The following is a 9,276-nucleotide window of genomic DNA, read 5'->3' on the forward strand; positions in this document are numbered from 1 at the left end:
GAACATTGCCAAGAAAATCTGGGGGACAAAAGGAAAGAAAGATAAAGAGGCGAAAAGTGGAGTGGGATTTGCTCAGCCAAATACAGCATGTTTTACAGAGTTGGGGAGAGATGGGTTCATTCACCAAATGACGCTGGGCCTTTGGGTAAACTAGTGGGGACCAAAAAGAATGAAGTTGCATCCTTACTTCACAAACCATCTGCCAAATGATTCCAAATGAATTTCAACAGTCATCTGTGAAACTGAAAGCATCAAGGTAAGAAGAAACTGTACATGGCTCGCTGACTGAGGACGCAGAAAGGATTTCTACGCACAGGAGCCCATTAAAGAAATCCATAGGAAAAGTCCAGGCATTTGACTACATGGAAGGTTAAAGTATTTGTGTGATAAAAAGTCACGAATGCACAGCACTTAGTTGAACAAAGTCTGGATCGTGAGACGAGGATGGTTGTTTAGATGACATCTCACTTTCTGTCGCCACATGTTGAAGGCAGCCAAACCCCAGGCTGGTTACAGAGATACGGTCTCTGGTTTTGGCCCTGCGGGGTCATGGGGGGGTCTTGGCTGATTTCTGGGGACACAGGGTCCAGGAGCAATTTGACCTGTGAAGGTGCCCCTCCCTAACCATCCAGGAGACACATCTGCCTCAGTTCATTTTTCAAAAATGTTCTTGTACTCAAACCTGAGTTTAAATGCAATGGGGAGCTAGATATTTGTAATAAAACCTGTGGTGATATCGTCAATAAAGGAAAAAAAGAAAAGCTTTTTAAAGCAAATAAAGTTCATCGAGCTAATATTTCAACTAGCTGAATGTTTGGATTTCTGTATTTTGCATGTCTGACCTAACATGAAATCATATACATGAAATCTAAAATACCTGTCATTTATCTCATTTACTACTCAATTAAAATAGACTTAATTCAATTTTAACCTACTCAATTAGACTTAACCTACTCAATTAAAATAGACTTAACTCATTAAAAATGGTAAAATACAAATGTTTCACCCAAGCCTTATCTTTAAAATGCTCAACTTTCGAGAATTTCAAGCAAGTGGGGGAATTACATAATAACTCCGTTGACTGTCACTTGACCACAAGTCATGATCAAATACAAATGAGACAGAAGCGCACAGTAATTAGAACACCTGAAACCAAGCAGGGCCCTGCAGGGCCTTCAGAGGTATGAGACCTCAGAGTCCCGCACTTCTTGTCTGTAAAAAAATTTTAGTCTCCTAGGCCTTCCACGAGTTCCAAAGAGCAGAGTCAGGTAGTGAATAATTAGAGAAGTGAGAAAATGCAGAAACAAAGGAAAAGCAGTCCAACAAGAAAAGTAATAATAGCTTAAACAACAATTCAGCCATAAAACAGCCACAGGACTCCTAGTTCCTCCTCAAGGGATATAGCTAACATCTGATGCATATCTTTGAGTTGTTTTGCAAAAACTAAGACCCCCATCCAGGTGGAGGACGGCAACTACATGATGTCTACATGTTCGTTGGAACCAGAAGATTGATGATTGAGATTCCAGAAACATCACCTTGTCACCTCACCACCAATCAATCAGAAGAACGTCCACGAGCTGACCATGTAGCCTATGACCCCTACCCCTAACGTTGCCTTGAAAAACCCTTGTCTGAAGGCCATCAGGGAGTTCAGGTATTTTGAGCACAGGCATTCTCCTTGCTTGGTGCCCTGCAAATAAACACCACACTTTCCTTCACCACAACTTGGTGTCAGTAGACTGGCTTTGCTGTGCAGTGGGCGAGTAGACCCAAGTTTGGTAATGCACTTCCTAAGTTAGTTTCTCATTTGTACACTATGAAGCACAGCAACATCATTGAAATCACTGCTAAAAAGCCGGTAAAGCTGTTGGAGTGGAATGTGATTCTTTCCTTTAGGTTTTAAAATAAAGATTTTTGCCAAAAAAAAAAAAAAAATGATGGCTTAAACAAATCGGCATACCTTCATAAACCCTCCTACAACTTTTGGGCTTATTCAAAGTTACTAATGGGGTTCCTTGCCACCAAAGATTCTTGACCAGAATAAGACATCTCACATGGAGTGCCCATAACTTCATCCCCTGCTCCTCCTCAAATCCAACTTTATCTTTTAAGAAACTTCTGCAAAATGGCTCTATTTAGACTTTCACCATAGCATTAGCAAGTTTTAAAAGTTTCTACTACCAAAAACAGTGTCATTTAATCACTCATTCATTCAATACGTGACAATTCTGTAGAGTCAGTTTGCTGGTATTAACTGATGCGGATCTATTCACACTCTCAGCTGACACTCCACATTTCTCAGGGATTAAACAGAAAGATATTCTGTGCTCATGGACTGGAAGAACTAACATTGTTAAAAATGCCCATACTACCCAAAGCAACCTATAGGTTCAATGCAATCCCTACCAAAATTCCAATGGCATTTTTCACAGAAATATTTAGAACACTCCTAAAATTTGTATGGAGCCACAGAAGACCCCAAATAGCCAAAGCAATCTTGAGAAAGAAGAACAAAGCTGGAGGCATCAAGTTTGCTGATTTCAAACTATATTACAAAGCTATCATGATCAAACAGTACAGTATTGCCATAAAAACAGACACATTAGATCAATGGAACAGAAAAGAGAGCCCCAAAATAAACCCACACGTATATGGTCAATTAATTTACAACAAAGGAGCCAAGAATTTTAAAAACGGGTAAGGACAGTCTCCTCAATAAATGATGTCAGGAAAACTGGACAGCCATATACAAAACAATGAACCTAGACCACTGTCTTACACCATACACAAAGATTAACTCAAAATGGATTAAAGCCTTGAACATAAGACCTGAAACCATAACAATCCTAGAAGAAAACATAGGTGGCAAGCTCCTTGACATCAGTCTTGGCAATGATTTTTTGGATCTGACACCAAAAGCAAGGGCAACAAAAACAATAAACAAACAAACAAGGTGGCACTACATCAAACTAAAAAGCTTCTGCACAGCAAAGGAAACCATCAACAAAATGAAAAGGCAACCTACTGAATGGGAGGAAATATTTGCAAATCATATATCTGATAAGGGGTTAATATCCAAAATACAAAAAGAACTCATACAACTCAATAGCAAAAGAATCATACAATCTGATTAAAAAATGGGCAGAGGATCTGAACATTCTTCCAAAGATGTACAGATGGCCAACAGGCATATGAAAGGATGCTCAACATCACTAATCATGAGGGAAATTCGATATCGCCTCACACCCATTAGAATGGCTATTATCAAAAAGACAAGAGATAACAAATACTGGTGAGAATGTGGAGAAAAGAGAACACTTGTGTGCTATTTGTGGGAATGTAAATTGCTGCAACCACTATAGACAACAGTACGGAGGTTCCTCAAAAAATTTAAACTAGAACTGCCATATGATCCATCAATTCCACTTCTGGGTATTTATCCAAAGAAAATGAAAACACTAACTTGAAAAGATATCTGCACCCCATGTTCACTGCAGCATTATTTACAATAGCCAAGATATGGAAACAACCTAAGTGTCCACTGATGGATGAACAGATAAAGATGCGGTACATATATATAATGGAACATTATCTAGCCATCAAAAAGAATGAAATCTTGCCATTTGCAGCAACATGAATGGACGTTGAGGGCATCATGCTAAGTGAAATAAGTCAGACAGAGAAAGGCAAACACCTTATGGTCTCCCTTATATATGGAATCTTAAAAACACACACACACAACCAAGCTCATAGATACGGAGGACAGATTGCTGGTTGCCAGAGTTGCAGGTGCAGGGGGTAGGGGCGGGGAAGAAATGGGTGAAGATGGTCAAAAGGTACAAACTTCCAGGTATAAAATAAATAAGTCATGGAATGTAATGAACAGCATGGTGACTATAGTTAATAATACTGTATTGCATATTTGAAAGTTGCTGAAAGCAAATAGGTCTTAAAGGTTCTCATCACAAGAAAAAAAATTCTGTAACTCAACAGTGATGGATGTTAACTAGACTTATGGTGATCATTTCACAATATATAGAAATATTGAATCATTAAGTTATATACCTGAAACTAATATGATGTCTGTTAAAAAAAAATTCACAACCTGGGGTAAGCCTGGGCCCTGGCCAATCACAACACATGCTGGCCAGGAACTAGTGGGTTGAAAGTTCTGGGTTGTCCGGCTCATCATCAATGCAGGCTCTTTCTCTTTCCTTCCCTGGACCTGGATGTGGGCTTCTAGGTTCTACCTTGACGCCATTCTGCTTGGCCCGTGGCCTCTCTCTGGGTGAGTTCACCAACTCCCCTGCTCCAGTCCCCCACAGCACCCCCGTGACCCCCTGACTCTGCCTGCTTATTGACAATTTCTATCAGGTAACATACAGGACTTCAAAACTCAGCGGGTTGGAAATCACACTCAGTATTTCCTCCCCACTCTCTTCCTTGGCCACACATGCAGAAGGACACACACACACACACACACACACACACACACGCACACACATCCTCCTCTCACGAACACCCATCCCATCTGATAGGTCCATTTTTCTCAAAGCATTCCTTTCCTTGACCTCTGTGACACCACCCTATTCAATTACAGATCTCTAAATGAGCTGCTTAGATTCTGTGCTTTGGAAACATCTATGAAACAAAATGGAAGATAATTTGCTCAGCACTGGAAACCTAGAAATGTCTCCATCCAAAAGCAGACGGACGTTAAATTCACCCAGCCTCTCTCTGATCACGGCATCACCTTTCCCAAGGCTCCTCCAAACCCACCACTCTCCTCTGAATCCCTGAAATACGAACTCTGGAATCCACTGTTCATCTCCTCTCCTAAATGCAATAAAGCCTGAACAGCCAGGGTTACTGATCTGTGAAAAGTACCTCACAGTGGATTGCAGGCCCGCTCTAATTCAAAACAATTTCAAACAATGGGTGTGTCTGAATTGGGGGCTGCACCTCCTGCAGTGGGGGACCTGGATGACGGATGACGTTAACAGCCCTTTGTTTCTAATCCCAGGCACTCAGACAGTGACCGTCGCTTCCTCTTCATGAGTAAATGTAGACACGGATGCCCTACAGGATCCACAGCTCCCAGGGAGAGAAGAAGGGAGGCAACTGTATTTCCCACTCAATGGGTGCCGTCAACCAAGACGAGCCACCATCAGGACAAGAGGCCCTAAGCGGCCACTCCGTAGAAACAGCTGCATCTGAGGGGTTCTCCGGGGAGGCTGGGTGAGCTCTGCCTGCTTCTGGCAGCATGAAGGGCCCATGCTCTCTAGGGCCTGTCTGCATTGTCTACCCAACTCCTCCAGTTCCCTCAGATCTGATCAAACCCGGGAGAACTGACTCGTGTTAATCAGATGCACAGAAGCTGGGGAACCAACAATTTACTCTAAATTTACAAGGGGGTTATTACTGTGCCTTTTAAATGTCCAGAACATACATTTGTTTACTATTCTGCACACCAGTGGTCCTTGAACACTGCCTAGATGTCAGAAGGTTTTGAGTGAACCAAGCAACATTTCCTCAAGTCGACCCCTTAGAACACTGGATCCGGAAGATGTTCCATGGTTCTGTGGCCAAAAGAAGCTGGCAAACATTACATGTTATGGAGTCATCCTAAAGAGTCCCAATGCACATAATGATAATAAAGGCACTGAAAAGTCCTGCAGTGGAAAACCTGCTTAACTCTAGCATTTCTCTAAAGCATTTTACGCGAGTAACTCTAGTAATTCCTTAGTAAAACTGCCTCCTAAAACACCACTGTGTAAATTCTGCTCTGGACATACACTGCGTGGGATGTGCATCTGAGCAGGGCCACCTCTAGCAAGTCAGCAGTGGTTCAGCAAAATGATTACTGGGCCTGGAGCCCTGGTTCCAACTTTGGTGCTTTGACCTCTCCAGGCCTCTGTTTTCCCACCTACCAAATGGAATTGTTAGTATTGTTGTGAGAAACAACTGAGATATTATCTGGACAAGCATTTTATAAAGCACTATAAAAACATTATCTGCTGGGATTTCCCTCGTGGTGCAGCGGTTAAGACTCCACGCTCCCAATGCAGGGGGCCCGGGTTCGATCCCTGGTTGGGGAACTAGAATGCTGCATGCCACAACTAAAAGACTCCACATGCTGCAACTAAAGATCCCTCACGTGGCAACGAAGATCCCGCGTGCCGCAACTAAGACCTGGTGCAGACAAATAAATAAATAAATATTAAAAAAATAAAATGTCAAGGGCAATAATAGTGACATTAAAAAAATATTATCTGCTAAGGATATACTTATTGCCCTGTAACTCCTCAAAATGCTTTTTACAGGGGGATACTTCTGTTCACTTGTTCAACACCCATTCCTTAAGTGTTAGAACTTGGAGCTGGCTCTCACCCTTAGGAAGTTCACCGTGGGCAAATGGCGGCCATTGCATACTGCTCATAAGTAATACACACCCAAGGAATTCTGGTGCCGTACCAGGGAATCCTTCCCAGCTGAAACCACTAGGAATCTTGAAGGATCATCAGGAGGACTGGATATACGAGGGGAATGGGACACGGAGCAAAATGATGGAATGCAGGCCGTGTGTGCTGCTTGGGCCCAGTTGAGGTTGACCTCCCAGTGGTGACTGCCCTTGGAGAGAGGAGAAATGAGTTATCTGTCTCCTCCAAGCAGAGGGGGAGGATTTACCTCTGAAAAGAGGTATTTCTGGAGAAGGAACTCCTCTTTGTTGTGGGTAGTGGCCCTTGAATTTGGCCAAGGGGAGGAGGACCTCAGGCCGGGAAAAGGGGGCTGCTGGGAAGTTATCTCTAAACAAGCGCATACCACAGACCTGGGAGTCAAACTGCTCCCATCTTCCCCTGCATTGGAGTGGGGAGTCAAGGGTGGACTTTTTAGGGCTCCTTCTCTACTCAGATAACCTGTCTGTGGGACAGTGTCTCCAGACAAAGAGGTCACAGCAGCAGGTTGGTCTTCTCACATCCCCAGACTCCAAATGCTGAAGGCGGAGTCCCCAAACCCCAAAGCTCCTGTCAACCACCAGCCTACTTTCTAGAGTCCCAAATGTGAGTCTCCCCCCCCCGGCCCCTCCCAACCCACGGCCCCCGATGCCCTCTGTGGAGGTGCCAGAGCAGGGACTGCACGATTGTTCTAGAGACACGTTGCAAAAGAGAAAATGCCCAACTTTATGTCCACTCGTCAAAATACTCTCGCATATCTGACCTGGGTAAAAAGTTAGTAAGAGTTCCACAGTCTAAAAAATAACTTAAAAGGGATAAGAATCTGAATATATATATATGTGTGTGTGTGTGTGTGTGTGTGTAATTGATCACTTTGCTGTAACCTGAAAATAACACACTGTAAATCAACTATATACTTCAATTTAAAAAAATTTCATAGTAAAACCAAAAAAACCCATGACTATATACAAAGTCGGCATTGCATATCTGCTGCATGCCACTGTCAAGCCTCATAAACCCCCAGGTGGGGTCCAGATAAACTGAGGGCGACTGGAAACACTGCTTCCATTGAACAATGATGCAAGGTCATAGGACTTGATGTAAAATGTTGATATTTTGTTCACTGTGGATTTTTTACACGAAATTTGATGTTTTTCAATATCGCATTAAAACACTATTTTTCTTAATGACCGATTTCCGCCAGATGTTTGCTTTTGCTGCAATATTTACAAAGTCCTGTTGGTCCGAAGAGTGCTCTGGGGTTTCCTTGTTGATGACAGCATGTTCCTAAGAAATCCCACTGTGCCTGAAACCCTCAGGCCTGCAAGAAACTACCGCTCCACAGCGCTCGGGTTCGTGCGCGGCTTCCTCTGCTGCCTTAGGAAAGCCCCCACCTCCACCCCCCCGCCCCAGGATCTGAGAGCTCAGAGGAGAAGCGAGGCGCCGGTTAGGGCCCAGGGGGTCGGTCGCGCCCTGTATTTCTTGGCAACACATCACAGGCTTTAAAGCTGAATTCTGCAAACTCCCCGCCGTCCCGCGGCCGTCGAGGGGCGCGGGTGGGTGGACGCTGCGCTGGTGGGAGCCGAGGCCAAGCCCGGGGGGTGGGGGTGGGGGCGAGGAGGCCGCAAAGTGGGAAAGTGGCCCCCTTGCTTCCCGGCAGGAACCCGGGCTCCTCCTCCGCCTGCCATCAATCACCGCGACAACCCCATTGCCCCCAGCCCGGCTTCTCCCCCCGAGGGAGAAAATCCCTAGCCCGATCGTCCGCCCCGCTCACGGGCTGAGCGCACGCACCCGGTCTGCGCCGGGCACCCAGGCGTGCGACCCCGCTCCGGGCCGCGCGTGCCGGCGCGGGGCGCAGTTGACAACCCGTAGGCGTCCCCGCAGGTAGAACTCGACCAAAGTCCCTACCCTCCTCCGCCGCGCGCGCCCGCACCCACACCCCGTGCGCCCGCACCCGCAGCCTCGGCGGCCCCTCACCACCCCCACCCCGGCAGAAGTCCGCTTAAGATCCTTGCCCGGAAGCCCACCCTGCCCCCGTCCCGGCGCCCCCACTCCCTGTTCCCCCCTCCCCCGCCCGTCCCCAAAACCCCCGAGGCCGCTCGCTCGCTCTGCCCCCAGGCCTCAGGGGAGGAGCGTGCGAGGAGCGGCACCCGTGCCTCGAACCCCGCAACGCCCCCGCCCCAGTCTAGGAGTCTCCCGGCGCGCCGGGTGCGGGCACAGGGGGTGGGGTCTCCGCTGCCGCCGCCCCTTACCTCGCGCAGGCCCTCCCCGCAGGTCCCGGAGGCGGGGGCGACCGGTGGCCCCGCGGACTAGCGCGGGGCTGACTTTCCCCGCCCGGGAGGAGGAGGAGGAGGAAGAGAAGGAGGGGAGGTGGAGGCGAGGGAAGGGCTTTGTGTCTGCCTCCCGCCCTCCCTCGGCTCCAGCTCTAGCCATCCCCCTCCCCCAACCGCCCTACCAAGCTCGGGAGGGATGGGGCGGGGGAATCCGAGGGGGAGAGGAAGGCGCCTGCGCGACCGGGGCCCCCAGCGCCCCCGGTACCGCCCACCCTCCGCTGCGGGGACGCGCAGCCTCTGCGCTCACCCGGGGACCAGGGACCCAGGCTGCAGGGAGGAGAGCTGGACCAGGAAGTTGATCTAACCCGGAGCGAACTTGGCTGGCCCGGCTCCCGCCCCGCCTCGGCGCCGCCGCCCGGCTCTTCTCAGTCCCCGGGGAGGACCGGACTTTTGTTCTCGGAGACTCGGCCCAGTCTCCTTTCTATCCGCCCATCACAGGGCAGCACACACGCTTGCACCCCCTTCCCGTGACGAGCCCCGCCGCC

General features: G+C 47.6%; 1 protein-coding gene across 1 annotated transcript in view; it reads right to left on the bottom strand.

The window, feature by feature from the left end:
- Positions 1-8,881, bottom strand: part of RIN2 (Ras and Rab interactor 2) — a 221,964-nt gene extending 213,083 nt beyond the window's left edge. Inside the window, exon 1 of the mRNA XM_029219461.1 lies at positions 8,711-8,881. The gene's annotated coding sequence lies outside the window, so the exon portion shown is untranslated. The remainder of the gene's footprint in view (positions 1-8,710) is intronic.
- Positions 8,882-9,276: the final 395 nt, after the last annotated feature.

Source organism: Monodon monoceros, unplaced genomic scaffold, assembly GCF_005190385.1.
Source record: "Monodon monoceros isolate NGI ecotype Baffin Bay Population unplaced genomic scaffold, NGI_Narwhal_1 Super_Scaffold_13, whole genome shotgun sequence".
Taxonomy (NCBI): Eukaryota; Metazoa; Chordata; class Mammalia; order Artiodactyla; family Monodontidae; genus Monodon; species Monodon monoceros.